The following is an 18,548-nucleotide window of genomic DNA, read 5'->3' as shown; positions in this document are numbered from 1 at the left end:
ACGGATGATATTGGTTGAGGGATCGGACATACTGACAATCTGATTGGGGCCGGCACTTGCTGCGCGTGTTGTGCTACTGTCATGCACACAGGTCTGGCACTCAGCACTACTATTGATATATGGGAAAATTAGATGGAACAAAGATGAGTGATGTCTTGGAAACATCTATGCATTTGCTCAATTGGTCTGTCTCAGGTGGATGTCAGCCATTCTAAAATAGAGAATAAAGTTATGCCCAGCATCTCCATGGCAGCCATTTGAGCTCCCACAAAATCTGTGAACATTGACTCCTGTTCTGTGGGCCCAATTGCAGCATCCTAGAGGTTACCACACTCTCCAAGGTAAACTGCAGAATTCTGATGCCAAGCATGATAACAATAACACAGGTTGGAAGTGGATTAATCTATACTTTCAACCATGGTGATTAAACTCCTTGTCAGGCCTTCCAGTATCTGATTTAATGGCTTGTGTGAAGCAGGCAGTTTTCGTCTTATAGTTAGAAACATAGAATTCCTACAGTGCAGAAAGAGGCCATTCGACTCATCGGGTCTGCACCGACTCTCCGACAGAACACCCCACTTAGGCCCGCACCCACGCCCCCATCCCCGTAACCCCACCTAAGCTGCACATCTTTGGATGATAAGGTGCAATTTATCATGATCAAACCAACTAACCTGCACATCTTTGGACTGGGAGGAAACTGGAGCACCCAGAGGAAACGCACACAGACATGAGGAGAAAATGCAATCTCAACACAGTTACCCAAGGCCAGAATTGAACCCGGGTCCCTGGCGCTGTGAGGCAGCAATGCTAACCACTGGGCCACTGACGTCCACATCTCGGTCCTGCTCAGCAGGCCTTGAACAGGAAATGGGTATACAATGAGCTGCCTCTGCCACCAGTATCGCTGCTGCTCACTGGCATTGGCTGCTCTTTTACCTTAATATATAGCCCAGCTGGGTGCCAACCTCTATTCTGGTGCTTGGGAGTGATGGACTGTGCAGTGTTGCCTCTCAGAAAGTTTCTTCTCTGAGACATTTTCTTCAGGGGGTTGAGAACTAACTACAAGAAAGAGAAAATGCTCAAATGTTAGAATGGCACTGAGGGACTGGACAGCAGCAGACACCAAGCATCACTATACAGCTTGGGTATAATCAGGAAAAATAACTGCAGAGCTATTCAAATGGGGCTCCCTTATACAGAAGCATCTGGCTTCAAAAAGTCCTATCTTGATAGCTCTCGCTTTCTGCTGCATCTCAAAAAGTCTTAAAATGTTGGGTGTTTCTGTAAACATTGACTTTTGTTCTAAATGCCCCCCTTATTCTTACTCTTTCCCTTGTTGATATGCTTGACCTGCAGAGAGAAAAGATGAGAATTTTTGAGTGTCTTGTACAAAGAAATGTGCATCTTTGCAGGCCTGTTGCTTATTGTACAAGTGCTGGGAGGGTAAAAAAAGCAATTGGATTGACAAGATGTGAAACCGAGAGCGGGTGTGTGGAGTGTGAAGCGAGGAAGGAGGCATGGGAAAAATTGCTGACTGTGCAAAGCCCAGGAAGCTTGTAGAGACTGGCTGGGCTGTGAGAGGAGAGGAGCAAGGAAGATGTGAAAGTATTTTTTGCAATGAGATTAAGAAGCATTATAGCCTTGTGGGAGGTGGTCAATAATGTGGTGAAGTTACGGGAAAATAACTGTTACCATGGGGACGATTCTCTGAGCCCTGTGCTGGGCCGGAGAATCGGTGCAACCGCGCCACGACGCCGGCGCGCGATTCTCCGAGATGCCGAGACTTGGCGTCATTTGCGCCGGCGCATTTGGCCACGGGCCGCTGGAATCGGTGGGGCTGCCGATTCTACGGCCCGGATGAGCCGAGCGGCCACGGCGATACGACAGAGTCCCGCCAGCGCCGTTCACCCCTGGTCGCTGCCGGCGGGAACTCTGTGAGAACGGTCGGGAGGCGGCCTGTGGGGGGCTCCTTCACCGGAGGGGGCCTTCGATGAGGTCTGGCCCGCGATCGGGGCCCACCGATCGGCGGGCCGGCCTCTCCCCGCCCCGGGCCTACTTTCTGGCGCGGCCGGCCTCTGAACAACGACACCATGTTGGTTGGGGCTAGCGTGCTAAAGATGTCCCCCATGCATGCGCAGGTTGGTGTGGCGCCCATTTGGTGCCGCGAAAGGAGGCTGGAGCAGCATTCACAACGGCATTCACGACGGCGCGAACACTTGGGCTCCATATTGGAGAATCGCCCCCCATGTGTTTTGGGGGGAATTGAAGAAAGCAAGGGCTACACTCACCGTTGCTACTCTTGTGGGGTTATTGAAATCCTTCCTACAGTGAATTCTGGTCCTGGGGCCAATGAATCTTTGTTGGTAATTATAGCAATGTAATAACAAACAGCAAAGTAATAAATAATACATATATGTAGTTAATGCCTGAATATATATTAATGATTTAGATGAGGGAACTAAATGTAATATCTCCAAATTTGCAGATGACGCAAAGCTGGTTAGGAGAGTTCGCTGTGAGGAGAATGCAGAGTTCCTTCAGTGGGATTTGGACAAGTTGAGTGAGTGGGGAAATGCATGGTAGATGCAGAAAAATTTGGATAAATGTGAGGTTATCCACTTTTGGTAGCAAAAACGGGAAGGCAGATTATTATCTGAATGGCCATAAATTAAGAGAACGAATTGTGCAATGAGACCTGGGTGTCTTTGAACACCAGTCGCTGAAGATAAGCATGCAGGTGCAGCAGGTGGTAAAGAAGTAAAATGGTATGTTGTCCTTCATAGCGAGAGAGTTTGAGTACAGAAGCAGGGATGCGTTGCTGCAATTATACAGGGCCTTGATGAGGCCACACCTGGAATATTGTGTGCGGTTTTGGTCTCCTTATCTAAGGGAGGATGTTCTTTCTATGGAGGGAGGACAGCGAAGGTTTACCAGGCTGATTCTTGTGATGGCGTATAAGGAGAGATTGAATTGGTTAGGATTGTATTCGCTGGAGTTCAGAAGAATGAGATGAGGGTGGGTAGGGGCTGGTTTAGCACAATGGGCTAAACCGCTGGCTTGTAATGCAGAACAAGGCCAGCAGCTTGGGTTAAATTCCCATACCGGCCTCCCCGAACAGGTGCCGGAATGTGGCGACTAGGGGCTTTTCAAAGTAACTTCATTGAAGCCTACTTGTGTCAATAAGCGATTATTATTATTATAATTTTATTATTATTATCGCATAGAAACGTATAAAATTCTAACAGGTCTGGACAGGGTAGATGGAAGAAGGTTGTTCCCGATGGTGGGGAAGTTCAAAAAAGTCACAGTCTGAGGATACGATGTGGACCATTTAGGACTGAGATGAGGAGAAATGTCTTCACCTAGAGAGTCGTTGGTCTGAGGAATTCATTACCACAGAAAGCAGTTGAGGCCAAAACATTGTATGTTTTCAAGAAGCAGTTAGCTGTAGCTCTTGGGGTGAAGGGGATCAAAGGATATGGGGGGAAGGTGCGATCTGGCTATGGAGTTGGATGATTAGCCATGATCATAATGAATAGCGGAGCAGGCTCAAAGGCCCTGCTCCTATTTCCTATGTTTCTGTGGACTTAATTTCTGGGGACCTTCCTGGCACTGTCTCAAAGAGAACTTCCCTCCTCTTCCTTCTCACTTCCAGCAGAACCTCTGGGGGCCCCTCAGAGAACCGAGAAGCTTGCCTGAGCATCCTGTGGCCTCCGTTTCTTGCTGCACCACCACGGCAGTGAAATATGACAGACAAGCAAACTTTTCTTTCAGAGATGTATTCCCATTTTAAATAGGACTCTGCTTTATCCACCAGAAATTGCTCCAGGAGTGGGATGGTTTGCTGTTGGGTCAGAGAACTAGGTGGGAAACCCATTTGTGAGATTATAGTGAGCAAACAGGTTCTGCATCTGTTTTTAGCTTCAGTGTCTGCAAGTTGAATTGTGGCTCATTGAAAATGAGCCCAGTGTTAAAATCAGGCTCTGCCATTTTCCTTTCCATGGGTCCAAACTAAAAATATATTAAACTGTCGATGATAGGCACCTTGTCACAATGATAGTGTTCATTATTTAATTGTGCACACAAACACAGGAATTTTCTCTCTGCCTGGCTGATGCTTGTTCAGAGCCAAATAGCAAATACATGGCCAGACAGCACAGCAAAGGGACGTCTGAGTTTATCAGTTGGTTTGGTGCAAACTAACTCCAACAGTAAGAATGAAGGTGTTCAGATATCTGCAATATTAGTTCTTCAACAGCCTTTTTGTCACCTGGGTGTAGCATGGTGCAGAAGCAACCCTGAAGAGATAAAATCATTTTTTTTTTTCATTCTTCAATGCTTAACTGAATCCCTAACACAGTAATAGCAAACAGCAAATTGCTAAATAATATATATGCAGTTAATGAATTGCTCGTCCTGTCTGACTAGATGTTATTGCAGCCTTGTAATTCATAATTAGATTTGCTCTCCAATATTTGAAGCTACTCACCATAGAGGTAAATTTTGAATAAGTTGTTTGCAACTGAATGATGAGCCCCCATGTACAGAATGCACCAAGACATGTTTCAATCAAGTTCACCCAAGCAATATTATTTCATAGAATTTCTATGTCTTTCAAAAGTAGATTGCTTCAAACTCATCTACTCAATAAGAAGTCTTAAAACACCAGGTTAAAGTCCAACAGGTTTGTTTCAAACACTAGCTTTCGGAGCACTGCTCCTTCCTCACCTGAGGAAGGAGCAGTGCTCCGAAAGCTAGTGTTTGAAACAAACCTGTTGGACTTTAACCTGGTGTTGTAAGACTTTTTACTGTGCTCACCCCAGTCCAACGCCGGCATTTCCACAACATCATCTACTCAACACACTTTAGTTTTCAAGGGTTCACCTTCTGTCACTTCAGTGTTAAGTGCTGTTTTTTAATGCGTGCTCTTGTTATGTTCACTGCAGTTAGGGATACCACAATCACTTTGTAACTAACTACAGCATCAAACAGTCATAATTTAGGCGCAGCAGGAACCAGGTGAAATGTAAAGCTCCTCCCACACAGCTTCAATAAACATGGCTGGATGCCAAATTCAAACGAGACTCCAACAAAATATACATTAACTAATTAGCAGCTCATCAGACAGAGGCGGCTTCACTGGCTCAGATACATTGGCAGGATGGAAGGCGGTTGCATACCCAGAGACTTTCTGTGTAGTGAGGTAGCTGGGGCCAGCCAACCAGCAGGATGCCCAAAGATCTACTCAAAAATGCACACAAGCATGCCATGAAGGCTCTCAGCTTTTTTTTTTAATTAAATATTTTATTGAAAATTTTTGGTCAACCAACACAGTACATTGTGCATCCTTTACACAATATTATAACAACACAAATAACAATGACCTATTTTATAAACAAAAAATGAATAAATAATAAATAACAAAAATGAAAACTAGCCCTAATTGGCAACTGCCTTGTCACAAGTAACACTCTCCAAAAATATAATTTAACAGTCCAATATATAATTATCTGTAGCAACGACCTATACATACTATACAGTATATATTAACAACCCTGAGAGTCCTTCTGGTTCCTCCCTCCCACCCCTCCCCCCCCCGCCCCCCCCCCCCCCCCCCCCGATCCTGGGCTGCTGCTGCTGCCTTCTCTTTCCCATTCCGTCTATCTTTCTGCGAGGTATTCGACGAACGGTTGCCACCGCCTGGTGAACCCTTGAGCCGACCCCCTTAGGACGAACTTAATCCGCTCTAGCTTTATAAACCCCGCCATGTCATTTATCCAGGTCTCCACCCCCGGGGGCTTGGCTTCTTTCCACATTAGCAATATCCTGCGCCGGGCTACTAGGGACGCAAAAGCCAAAACATCGGCCTCTCTCGCCTCCTGCACTCCCGGCTCTTGTGCAACCCCAAATATAGCCAACCCCCAGCTTGGTTCGACCTGGACTCCTACTACTTTTGAAAGCACCTTTGTCACCCCCATCCAAAACCCCTGTAGTGCCGGGCATGACCAAAACATATGGGAATGATTCGCTGGGCTTCTCGAGCACCTCGCACACCTATCCTCCATCCCAAAAAATTTACTGAGCCGTGCTCCAGTCATATGTGCCCTGTGTAATACCTTAAACTGAATCAGGCTTAGCCTGGCACACGAGGACGACGAGTTTACCCTGCTTAGGGCATCTGCCCACAGCCCCTCCTCGATCTCCTCCCCCAGCTCTTCTTCCCATTTCCCTTTTAGTTCATCTACCATAGTCTCCCCTTCGTCCCTCATTTCCCTATATATATCTGACACCTTACCATCCCCCACCCATGTCTTTGAGATCACTCTGTCCTGCACCTCTTGTGTCGGGAGCTGCGGGAATTCCCTCACCTGTTGCCTCGCAAAAGCCCTCAGTTGCATATACCTGAATGCATTCCCTTGGGGCAACCCATATTTCTCGGTCAGCGCTCCCAGACTCGCGAACTTCCCATCCACAAACAGATCTTTCAGTTGCGTTATTCCTGCTCTTTGCCACATTCCGTATCCCCCATCCATTCCCCCCGGGGCAAACCTATGGTTGTTTCTTATCGGGGACCCCCCCAAGGCTCCAGTCTTTCCCCTATGCCGTCTCCACTGTCCCCAAATCTTCAGTGTAGCCACCACCACCGGGCTTGTGGTGTAGTTCCTCGGTGAGAACGGCAATGGGGCTGTCACCATGGCCTGTAGGCTAGTCCCCCTACAGGACGCCCTCTCTAATCTCTTCCACGCCGCTCCCTCCTCCTCTCCCATCCACTTACTCACCATTGAAATATTAGCGGCCCAATAATACTCACTTAGGCTCGGTAGTGCCAGCCCCCCCCTATCCCTGCTACGCTGTAAGAATCCCTTCCTCACTCTCGGGGTCTTCCTGGCCCACACAAAACCCATGATGCTCTTTTCAATCCTTTTAAAAAAAGCCTTCGTGATCACCACCAGGAGGCACTGAAACACAAAGAGGAATCTCGGGAGGACCACCATCTTAACCGCCTGCACCCTCCCTGCCATTGACAGGGATACCATATCCCATCTCTTGAAATCCTCCTCCATCTGTTCCACCAACCGCGTTAAATTTAACCTATGCAATGTGCCCCAATTCTTAGCTATCTGGATCCCCAGGTAACGAAAGTCCCTTGTTACCTTCCTCAACGGTAGGTCCTCTATTTCTCTACTCTGCTCCCCTGGATGCACCACAAACAACTCACTTTCCCCCATGTTCAATTTATACCCTGAAAACTCCCCAAACTCCCCAAGTATCCGCATTATTTCTGGCATCCCCTCCGCCGGGTCCGCCACGTATAGTAGCAAATCGTCCGCATACAAAGATACCCGGTGCTCTTCTCCTCCCCTAAGTACTCCAAGGCTCTCAGCTTTGATTATTGCACGTTGGAGTCAATAACTGATGAGAGAGGAGAATTACGACTCTTCCTGTGGGCTGGCACGTACGGCCGTGATTACCAGTGGCTCCTGCAACCTGGCAAGATATATCAATGTTGAAAAAAAACAACCCAGAGCGACACTTGATAGCCTTATGTTTGGCACTTATGGCAGAGGGATTGGCCTCTTCAGCTATCAGCCATATGAAGATACCCCATCCAAAATTGATTTTTTTGCTGAATGTCCATCTTTCGTAGATGGAAGGATGCTGGAATTATCAGCCAACAGCAGTTGCATTTCAAATATGGTTGCTAGCTAATAGGTAGCATACTGCATTGGATCATCATCCTGTAACCTGTGCAATCACATTGTACGTATGACTTTAACATTCCTGCATTTATTGACGAAAAATTGCTGGTGAAAACTATGTTAAATATGAAGGCATCTTTTAGTGTTCAATGTCCACAGCTGATTTGAAGTTCAGTACAGAGGGAGTGCTACACTGTTGAAGTGACCATCTCATAGTAAATTTTTCTTTATTGAACATAATAGGCCTCTATTCTGGGAGCTTAGAAGAATGAAAGGTCATCTCACTGTAACATACGTGATTCTTAAACGACTTGACCGCATTCAAGGAGGTGACTCACAACCTCCTGCTAAAGGACAATTAGAGATGGGCAATGAATTTTATTCACGTGAATGAATAAAATAAAAGGATACCAGGAGGCTGTTTTGGGTCACCTCCTGAGTTACCTAAGCCTTTCCATCAAGGCACAAGTCAGGAGTGTAATGGAATCCTCTCCACTTGCCTGGATGGGTGCAGCTTCCACAACACTCAAGAAGTTCAACACCACTCAGAACAAAACAACCCATCAACATCTTAAATATTCTCTCCCTCCATCACTGGTGCACGGTAGCTGCTGTTGGGATTATCTACAAGATGCACTGCAGCATTTCATCAAGTTTTCTTTGATAGCATCTCCCAAGCTTGTGACCTCAACCACCCGAAGGACAAGTGCAACAGACACATGGGAACCACCACCGCCTTGGTGTTCGCCACCAAGTCAGACATCATCCAGTCTTGGAAATAGATTGCTGATCCTTCTTTGTTGCAGGGTCAAAATCCATGAAATACTTCCCTGAAAGTACTGTGGGAGTGTCTTCACCACATGGACTTCAGAGTTCAAGAAAGTTGCTCATCACCATCTTCTCAAGGGCAGTTTGGGATGGGCAACAAATGCTGGCCTTGTAAGTGATGCTCACATCTCATGAATAATTTTTAAAAATTGAAGAGAAATTTAATCTCCCAGAGGACTGTGAATCTCTGGAATATTCACCTTCAGAATGGTATGGATGCTCAGTCAATTAGTACATTCAAGATGAAGATCAGTAGCTGTTGAACACTAAGGCTGGTATTTCCTAGTCCAGCCTGCTGTAGGAACCATTCCGGGTGGAACGGAAAATTTGACAGACTGGCAAAAAGTCCGTTGACTTTGGTGGGAATTCCAGGTCCCATGGCAGGCAGGACCAGAAAATCCCACCCCAAAGGAATTCAAGCAGAATGGGGATACGGGCGAAAAGTGAAGTTGAGCTAGAAGATCAAGCAGAGTTCTTATGAAATCATGGAGCTCCCCCAGGGGGCCAGAGTAGAATTGAAATGTACCCTCCAACTTGTTTCACTGAGCAACTGGGTAATAGTCAGAGAGATAAAGCATTCCTTCCACCAGTTTGGTTGAGATTTGCTGAAAGAGAATTGGACTGGGCTCTTCAGAGTAAAGGTTCACATAACAACCCTAAATCTTTGATGGCGAAGTTAACAGGCCATGGTTGAGATGTCCTCAGATCTCCCTCTTCTCTTTATGTTTAAGTTGTGTCAAGCACTGTAAACTGGATGATTGAAAGATTCATTTCTGCTGAATGCGGTTTACCTAGGTTTGGTAACTTTATATATGCAAATACGTCAATTTGTTGTCGAAAAGAGTATCACCTCAAATCTAAAAATCTGTGCAAAGAAGTCCTTGCTTCCTGAACAAGTTTCACTTCATCTGAATCATAGCTTCACTTCATTTTGGCTATTTATGTTAGTTTACAGTGAGGAAAAACAATATATTTCACTACACTTCTTGATTCCCTCATCAACACACCACAAACAATTTAGAACAATGTCTGTGGTTTTGTTTCTGAGGTAGATGACTCAGACTAAGAAACATTTAGGGTTGTGCAAGTAACCAAAGCACCCTTTGGTTTCTTGAGAAGGAAAGTGAGGCGTCCTGCTGTAAATCATCATCTAATTACCCCACCCAGCAAGTTTGATTTTTAAAAATTGTCTTTAGAAATTGAGTGACACAGATTAAGGCCATCTTTGTTATCCACTCCTAGCTAAGCAAAGGAAATGGTGCTAGGCCTTCTCCTCAATCTACTGCAGCCCTTATGGTGAAGTTGCTCCCTCAATCGTGCTAGTTTGAGGCTTCCAGGATTTCACCTAGCAATGATAAAAGAACAGAAATTTTTATATCCAAATCAGGATGGTATGTGACATGGAAGTGAACTTGAAGGTGGCAGTGTTCCCACAACATTGCTGCTTTTGTGTTTCTTTGTGGTAGAGTGAGATGCTTGACAAAATAATCTTGTGCAGTGAGTTCTGTATATAACAGTAACTGTGTGGGGATGGCCGAGGACGTCAATATTGAATCATGGAACCACAGAATTTACAGTGCAGAATGAGGCCATTCGGCCCATCAAGTCTGCCCTTGAAAAGAGCACCCCACTTAAGCCCACACCTCCACCCTATCCCCGCAACCCAGCAACTCCACCCAACACTTTTGGACACTAAGGGCAATTTAGCATGACCAATCCACCTAACCTGCACATCTTTGGTATCAATGGTAGGGACACCAATCAAAGTAAATTGGATTGGATTTAATTATTGTCAAGTGTACCGAGGTACAGTGAAAAGTATTTTTCTGTGAGCAGCTCAAACAGATCATTTAGTACATGAAAATAAAAGAAAATGAAAGGACCTCCGGTTGCGGCAGGGATGAGCTAGCCGCACGTTTCGGCGGCTCCAGCTCCGACGGAACTTCGGGCTCTTTTAAGAGCCCCAACGGGGACTCGGACGGCCGTAAAACCCGGTGCGAGGCGCGAGGGAAGGGAGTCCCCCCCGAACGACGGAGGGAAAAACCGGTGGCGGCGGCTGCAGCCCGAAGAATCTGCAGCCAGAAGGTCAGAGGGAGTGGAACAAAATGGCGGCGGAGAAACCACAGGTGACATGGGGGCCTGAGCAGGACGAGGTGGTGAGACGGTGCGTGGACCTGCTGAAGAAGGAGGTAATGACCCCGTTGTTACAGGCAATTGAGGGGCTTAAGGAGACTTTAAAGACCCAGGAGACTGAACTTCGCGTGGTGGAGCAGAAGGTATCAGGTATTGAGGACGAGGTCCTGGGCCTGGCGGTCAAGACTCAGACGCACGAGGCACTTCATAAAAAGTGTGCTGATAGGATTGAGGCCCATGAAAATGGAGCGCGAAGGAAGAACCTTAGGATACTAGGTCTCCCGGAGGGTGTGGAAGGAGTGGACTGTGGAGCGTACGCAAGTAAGATGCTGAGCTCACTGATGGGTGCTGAGGCCCCTGCGGGCCCCATGGAGGTGGAGTGGGCAAATCGGATCCCGGCGAGAAGACCAAAAGCGGGAGAACCACCGAGGGCGATAATCGTGCGATTCTTCCGCCTTAAGGACAGAGAAGAGGTCCTGAGATGGGCTAAAAAGGTGCGGAGTAGCAGATGGGAGAATGCGGTGGTAAGGATCTACCAGGATTGGAGTGCGGAGGTGGCGAGAAGGAGGGCGAGCTTCAACTGAGCCAAAGAGGTTTTGCACAAAAGAAAGGTGAAGTTTGGGATGCTGCAGCCGGCAAGACTATGGGTCACGCATCAGGAGAGACACTACTATTTCGAGACGGCGGAGGAAGCATGGTCCTTCATCAATGAAGAGAAACTGGACCGGAACTGAGGGACTGACGCTGCAGGGAACTGTTATTGTTGTTATTATTGTTTTTGTTAATGGGATGGTGAAAGTTAATCGAGAAGTAAACAGGGAAGGGGGGGGGACACTGGGGAAATGTGGGCGCCGGTGAGGGGGGAGAGGCGGGACATAGTCAGAGAATGGGAAGGAGAGGGGGAGGGGAAAGGGAGCTGCGCCATAAGAGGCGGATCAGGTAAAGGGATGTTCCCGCGCCAGAAAGAATAAGGCGGGAAAACAGGCGCAAGGCGGATGGGAGTTCCCTCACACCGGGGGGGCCGAGGAGCGAGCAGGAGTAGCCGGGGTCAGTTGAAGTCAGCTGACTTACGGAAGTGATATGGGGGGAGCAATCAAGCTAGATAGGGATCTAGCGGGGGGGGTGGGGGGGGGAGGGGGGAAGGGGACAACTGGGTTGCTGCTGCGGAAATCCAAAAGGAAATGGCTAAAGAGAGGGTGGTCGGGGGCGGAATGCGACGCTGGGGGAGCGAGCGGGAGCGCGGAGGCGGGATATGGGACTGGCCTAGAGAAGGTAATGGCTAGTCGACACGGGAGGGGGGCAGGTAGCCCCCCAGTGAGGCTGATCACGTGGAACGTGAGAGGCCTGAATGGACCGATAAAAAGGGCCCGAGCGCTCGCGCATTTGAAAGGACTAAGGGCAGACGTGGTTATGCTCCAAGAGACGCACCTAAAGGTGGCGGACCAAGTTAGGCTAAGGAAAGGATGGGTGGGACAGGTGTTCCACTCAGGACTGGACACAAAGAACAGAGGGGTGGCCATTTTGGTGGGGAAACGGGTAGCATTTGAAGCAAAGAACATCGTAGCAGATAGTGGAGGTAGATATGTAATGGTGAGTGGTAGGCTGGAGGGAATGGAGGTCGTGTTGGTTAATGTGTATGCCCCAAATTGGGACGATGCGGGGTTCATGAGACGGATGCTGGGGCGTATTCCGGACCTGGAGGCAGGAAATTTGATTTTAGGAGGGGACTTCAATACGGTGCTGGACCCGGGGCTAGATAGATCCAGCTCAAGGACTGGAAGAAGGCCGGCAGCGGCCAAGGTACTTAAGGGGTTTATGGACCAAATGGGGGGAGTGGATCCATGGTGATTTCTTAGACCCAGGGCTAGGGAGTATTCCTTCTTCTCCCACGTCCATAAAGTGTACTCCCGGATAGATTTTTTTGTTTTAGGAAGGTCGTTGATCTCTAGGGTGGAAGAAGCTGAATACTCAGCCATAGCGGTTTCGGATCATGCCCCACATTGGGTGGACCTGGAAGTAGGAGAGGACAGGGAGCAGAGAACACTCTGGCGATTAGATGTGGGACTGATGGCGGATGAGGGAGTGTGTGCAAGAGTGAGGGGGTGTATCGAGAGATACCTGGAGGTCAATGACGACGGCGAGGTCCCTGTGGGAGTGGTCTGGGAAGCACTAAAAGCGGTGGTCAGAGGAGAGCTGATTTCTATTGGGGCCCACAAAAGGAAAACAGAGGCCAAGGAAAGGGATAGATTACTGGGGGAGATTTTAAGGGTGGACAGGGAATTTGCAGAGACCCCGGAGGAGGAGCTGTACAGGGAGAGGAGACGACTCCAGACCGAGTTTGACCTTCTGACCACCAGAAAGGCGGAGGTACTGTGGAGGAAGGCACAGGGGAGGAGGTATGAATATGGGGAAAAGGCTAGTCGCCTGTTGGCGCACCAACTGCGAAAGAGGGCAGCAGCGAGGGAGATAGGAGGAATTAGGGATGAAAGGGGAGACACTGTGCGAAGGGCAGGAAAGATAAATGAGGTGTTTAAGACCTTTTATGAAGAACTGTATAGGTCTCAGCCCCCAGAGGGAGAGGAGGGGATGCGGCAGTTCCTGGACCAGTTGAGGTTCCCGAAAGTGGAGGAGCAGGCGGTGGCAGGCCTGGGGGCGCCGATTGAGGTGGACGCGGTTATTAAGGGACTGGGAAGCATGCAAGCAGGGAAGGCCCCGGGGCCGGACGGGTTCCCGGTGGAATTCTACAGAAAATATGTGGACTTGTTGGCCCCGTTGTTGGCGAGGACGTTCAATGAGGCCAGGGAAGTGGGGACACTACCCCCGACAATGTCGGAGGCGACGATATCACTAATTTTGAAGAGGGACAAAGATCCGATGCAGTGTGGGTCCTATAGACCTATTTCACTATTGAACGTGGACGCCAAACTGCTAGCAAAGGTGCTGGCATCGAGGATAGAGGTCTGTGTCCCAGGGGTGGTGCACGAAGACCAGACAGGGTTCATAAAAGGGAGACAATTGAATGTTAACGTGCGACGGCTATTAGGGGTGATAATGATGCCCTCAGTGGAGGGGGAGGCAGAGATAGTCGCGGCAGTGGACGCAGAGAAGGCATTTGATAGGGTGGAGTGGGAGTATTTATGGGAAGTGTTAAGGAGGTTTGGGTTTGGGAACGGATTTATTTAGTTACAAGTCGACATGGATCGGAGTATTTCCGATTATATAGGGGAACAAGACAGGGATGCCCGCTGTCTCCATTGTTGTTTGCGCTGGCAATTGAACCTCTGGCCATGGCGCTGAGAGACTCCAGGAAATGGAGAGGGGTGACTAGAGGGGGAGAAGAACACCGAGTCTCGTTATACGCGGATGACCTATTGCTATACGTGTCGGACCCAGCGGGGGGGATGATAGAGGTTATGCGAATCTTGAGGAGGTTCGGGGAATTTTCGGGGTATAGGTTAAACATGGGGAAGAGTGAATTATATGTGATACATCCAGGGGACCAGAGTAGAGAGATAGAAGGCTTACCGCTAAGGAAAGTGGAAAGAAACTTCCGATACTTGGGGATTCAGATCGCTAGGAGCTGGGGAACCTTGCACAGACTTAATCTGACACGGCTGGTAGAACAAATGGAGGAGGACTTTAAGAGGTGGGACATGCAGCCTTTATCGCTGGCGGGCAGGGTGCAAGCAATTAAGATGATGGTCCTCCCGAGGTTCTTATTTGTATTTCAATGTCTCCCTATTTTAATCACCAGGACCTTTTTTAATAAAATAGATAGGAGCATTACGAGCTTTGTGTGGGCAGGGAAAGTTCCGAGAGTAAGGAGGGGGTTGCTTCAGCGCAGTAGGGACAGAGGAGGACTGGCACTACCGAACTTGGGAGATTATTATTGGGCCGCCAATGTGGCAATGATACGTAGATGGATGATGGAGGGTGAGGGAGCGGCGTGGAAAAGGCTGGAGAGAAGGTCCTGTAAAGGGACGAGTCTAGAGGCGCTGGTGACGGCGCCGCTACCGTTCTCACCGAAAAAGTACACCACGAACCCGGTGGTGGCGGCAACACTGAACATATGGGGACAGTGGAGGCGACAGAGAGGGGTGCGGGGAGCCCTGGTGGGGTCCCCTATCAGGAACAACCATAGGTTCGCCCCAGGAAGAATGGATGGAGGATTTCAAAGCTGGTACCAGTTGGGAATTAGGAAGGTGGGAGATTTATTCATAGATGGGACTTTTGCGAGCTTGGGAGCACTGGAGGAAATGTATAAGTTACCCCGGGGGAATTTCTTGAGATGTATGCAGGTGAGGGCGTTTACTAGACAACAGGTGAGGGAATTTCCGCGGCTCCCGACACAGGGGATACAGGACAGGGTGCTTTCAGGGGTGTGGGTCGGAGAGGGCAAGGTGTCAGAGATTTATAGTGAGATGAGGGAAGAGGGGGAGGAGTCGGTGGGCGAACTAAAAAGAAAGTGGGAAGAAGAATTAGGGGAGGAGATAGAGGAGGGTATGTGGGCTGATGCCCTAAGCAGGGTAAATTCCTCTTCCTCATGCGCCAGGCTTAGCCTGATTCAATTTAAGGTGCTACACAGAGCACACATAACGGGGGCAAGATTGAGCAGGTTCTTTGGAGTGGAGGACAAATGTGGGAGGTGTGGCGTGAGCCCGGCAAACCACGCACATATGTTTTGGGCGTGCCCGGCACTGGAAGGGTATTGGAAGGGAGTGACCGGAGTGATTTCGCAGGTGGTGAAGGCCCGGGTCAAACCAGGCTGGGGGTTAGCTCTATTTGGAGTTGCGGAAGAGCCGGGAGTGCAGGAGGCGAAAGAGGCCGATGTCGTGGCCTTTGCGTCCCTCGTAGCCCGGCGCAGGATCCTACTCATGTGGAAGGAGGCGAAACCCCCCGGACTGGAGGCCTGGGTAAACGATATGGCGGGGTTTATTAAACTGGAGCAGATAAAGTTTGCCCTGAGAGGATCGGCTCAAGGGTTCACCAGGCGGTGGCAGCCATTTCTCGACTACCTAGGGGAACGTTAGAGGGAAGACGGATGACGAGCAGCAGCAACCCAGGGGGGAGGGGGGGGGAGGGGGGGAGGAGGCTCAGTTGAGTATAGGTCAATAGAGTACGAGGTTTTGTTACTTGTATATTATTATTATTATTGTTAAAAAGTTAAAAAATTTCTGTTTTGTTACTGTTATCGTTTCGCTTGTTTTGTAAGCGGGAAAAATGTTGCTCAGGGAAAAAAATTTTCAATAAAATATATTTAAAAAAAAAAGAAAATGAAAAGAAAAAACATAAAAGGGCAACACATGGTCCACAATGTAAATACATCGGACACCGGCATCGGGTGAAGCATACAGGAGTGTAATATTAATCAGGTCAGTCCATAAGAGGGTCGTTTAGGAGTCTGGTAACAGCAGGGAAGAAACTGTTTTTGAATCTGTTCGTGCGTGTTCTCAGGCTTCTGTATCTCCTGCCCGATGGAAGTTGGAAGAGTGAGCAAGCTGGGTGGGAGAGGTCTTTGATTATGCTGCCCGCTTTCTCCAGGCAGCGTGAGGTGTAGATAGAGTCAATGGATGGGAGGAGGTTTGTGTGTTGGACTGGGCTGTGTTCACGACACTCTGAAGTTTCTTGCGGTCTTGGGCTGAGCCGTTGCCATACCAGGCTGTGATGCAGCCAGATACGATGCTTTCTGTGGTGCATCTGTAAAAGTAAATGATTTGGCCTATATGCTGTCACATTTCTTGGTTGTTTTCGGGCTGCATTCCTGCCAGGTGAAAGGTACGTATTCTATCATATCTTGTAGATTATGGAGAGGTTTTGAAGGGTCAATAGGTGAGCCGGTTATCACAGATTACGAGCTCTCTGTCTTGCTTTTGTAGCCATAGTGTTGATATGGATTATCCAGTTCAGTTTTGGCCAATGGTAGATTGATGGTGGCGTCAGTGGAGGTCCAGGACAATTGGTTGGGCTTTCCCTTAAGAATGAACAGACCTTTCAAACCTGTTCTTCCACAATTCAATCAGATTGTGGTTGATCTGCACCTCAATTCCCATTACCTGCCATTGATTTATATCTTCTTTACTCAGCCTTGTAAATTTCAATTAACCCAAAGTTCCACAACCCTTTAAGAGGGGGAATTTCAGATTTTCGCCACCTTTTATGTGAAAAGTGCTTCTAGATTTTCCTCCTGAATGGCCTGGCGTAGTGGTATTGTCACTGGATTAGTAATCCAGAGGCCCAGGCTAATGCTCTCGGGGCATGAGTTCAAATCTCACCACAGCAGCTGGTGGAATTAGAATTCAATTAATGTGATAAAAAATCTGGAATCGAAAGCTGGCCTCAGTAATGGTGACCACGAAACTATCATTGATTGTCATAACAACCCATCTGGTTCACTAATGTACTTTGGGAAGGAAATCTACCGCCCTTACCTGGTTTGGCTTACAGGCGACTTCAGACTCGCAGCAATGTGACTGACTCTTCACTGCTCAAGGGAAATTAGGGAAGGGCGACAAGTGCTCACATTCCACAAAAGAATAAATAAATCATTTAAAATTGTGCCCTTTTGTTCTGGGTTCTCCAGAGTGTTGTGTATTCATGTTTGTTGCTAGTTGAAACAAGGTAATTTTAAGAGTTCGATCACATGATGCACTGATGACAGCATCGGCAGTTTGGATGGGCTAACAGTCAGTTTACACTAGCAGCCTGTGTGACAGCACCTTGCCGATAAAGCTCTTGTTTGTTTTGTACCTTCATGGTCTGCAAGCCACTCTTTTAAGATACAAAATAGAGGAAATGGTGTCTCTGCATCTACCCTATCAAATCCCTTTATAATTTTAAATACCACAATTAGATGCGGCCTCAACTTTTTTAACTCTTGGCAATGCAAGCTAAGTTTATGCAACTTGTCCTCATAATTTAACCCTTTTTGTCCTGCTGTACCTTTGGTGATTCTGTACTGTACCCATTCCAAGACCGATCTGTCCTTCCTGAGGTGAGTACCCAAATCTGAACACAGTACTTGAGATGGGTTTGTGATTAAGGCTCCATAAAATGAGGCAGAACATTTTACCCTTTGTATTGTGGTCCCTTTTTGATAAAGGCCAACATTCCATCAGCAGTTTTCATTACATATTTATCGATACACTAACTTGTAGCGATTAGTGTATACATAAATCCTATTGCTTCTTCACATTTCCTAGCCTTTGCCATTAAGGAAATATCCCAATTTGTATTTCTGGAATCCAAATCGGATGACCGTACACTTCCTCATATTGAACTCAAACTACCACAGTTCTACACATGTAATTAGCTTGAATACTGCTCTTGAAACTTCTTTATCCACTCAGCTTTGACCCAGGGTTCACATGTTTCCTGGTTTGATGGTGACCAAGGAGTAAAGGATATGCCAGGTCAGGAGGTTTAAGATTGTAGTGGCATCCAATTTTGCTGTTGTTGATAGCCCACAGCACTTTATGAATGGCCTGATTTAGGCAGCTCGACCTTTTCTTAGTCTTCTCTTACAGCAAATGAGCTTAGATTGGCAGCAGGCGAGAATTCTGTCCTCACTTGGATGGAAGTCTCGCCTTGTCGAGCTGCCGGCCAATCAGATTGGATTAAGGATCTCACGCAGCCTCATTTTTTTAGGCTGGTGGGGAGTCGGATACGTTGCTTGGGAGTGTGGGGGGAATAGAACTTTTTAAAGCCTACATTAGAAACCCCCTTCTGATTGTGGGCACCCTCCCATCAAGGACCAGACACCACCCCCAGATCTTCCTTCCCCCTCTCTCCAGGCCCTCTAGGCACAGTGCTGCAGTGGCCAGAAGAGGATTCAGTGTTGGGACAGAGGGTAGGTAAGTGGCTGGGGTCCTGGGAAGGGGAGGGTAG

At 48.0% G+C, this 18,548-nt stretch overlaps 1 pseudogene; it reads right to left on the bottom strand.

Moving 5' to 3' along the window:
- LOC140384796 (toll-interacting protein-like) overlaps positions 1 to 18,548 on the bottom strand; it is a 74,409-nt pseudogene that overhangs the window by 13,191 nt on the left and 42,670 nt on the right.

Source organism: Scyliorhinus torazame, chromosome 10, assembly GCF_047496885.1.
Source record: "Scyliorhinus torazame isolate Kashiwa2021f chromosome 10, sScyTor2.1, whole genome shotgun sequence".
NCBI lineage: Eukaryota > Metazoa > Chordata > Chondrichthyes > Carcharhiniformes > Scyliorhinidae > Scyliorhinus > Scyliorhinus torazame.
The sequence above is the reverse complement of the archived record's forward strand: the minus strand, read 5'-3'. Positions and strand labels throughout refer to the sequence as shown.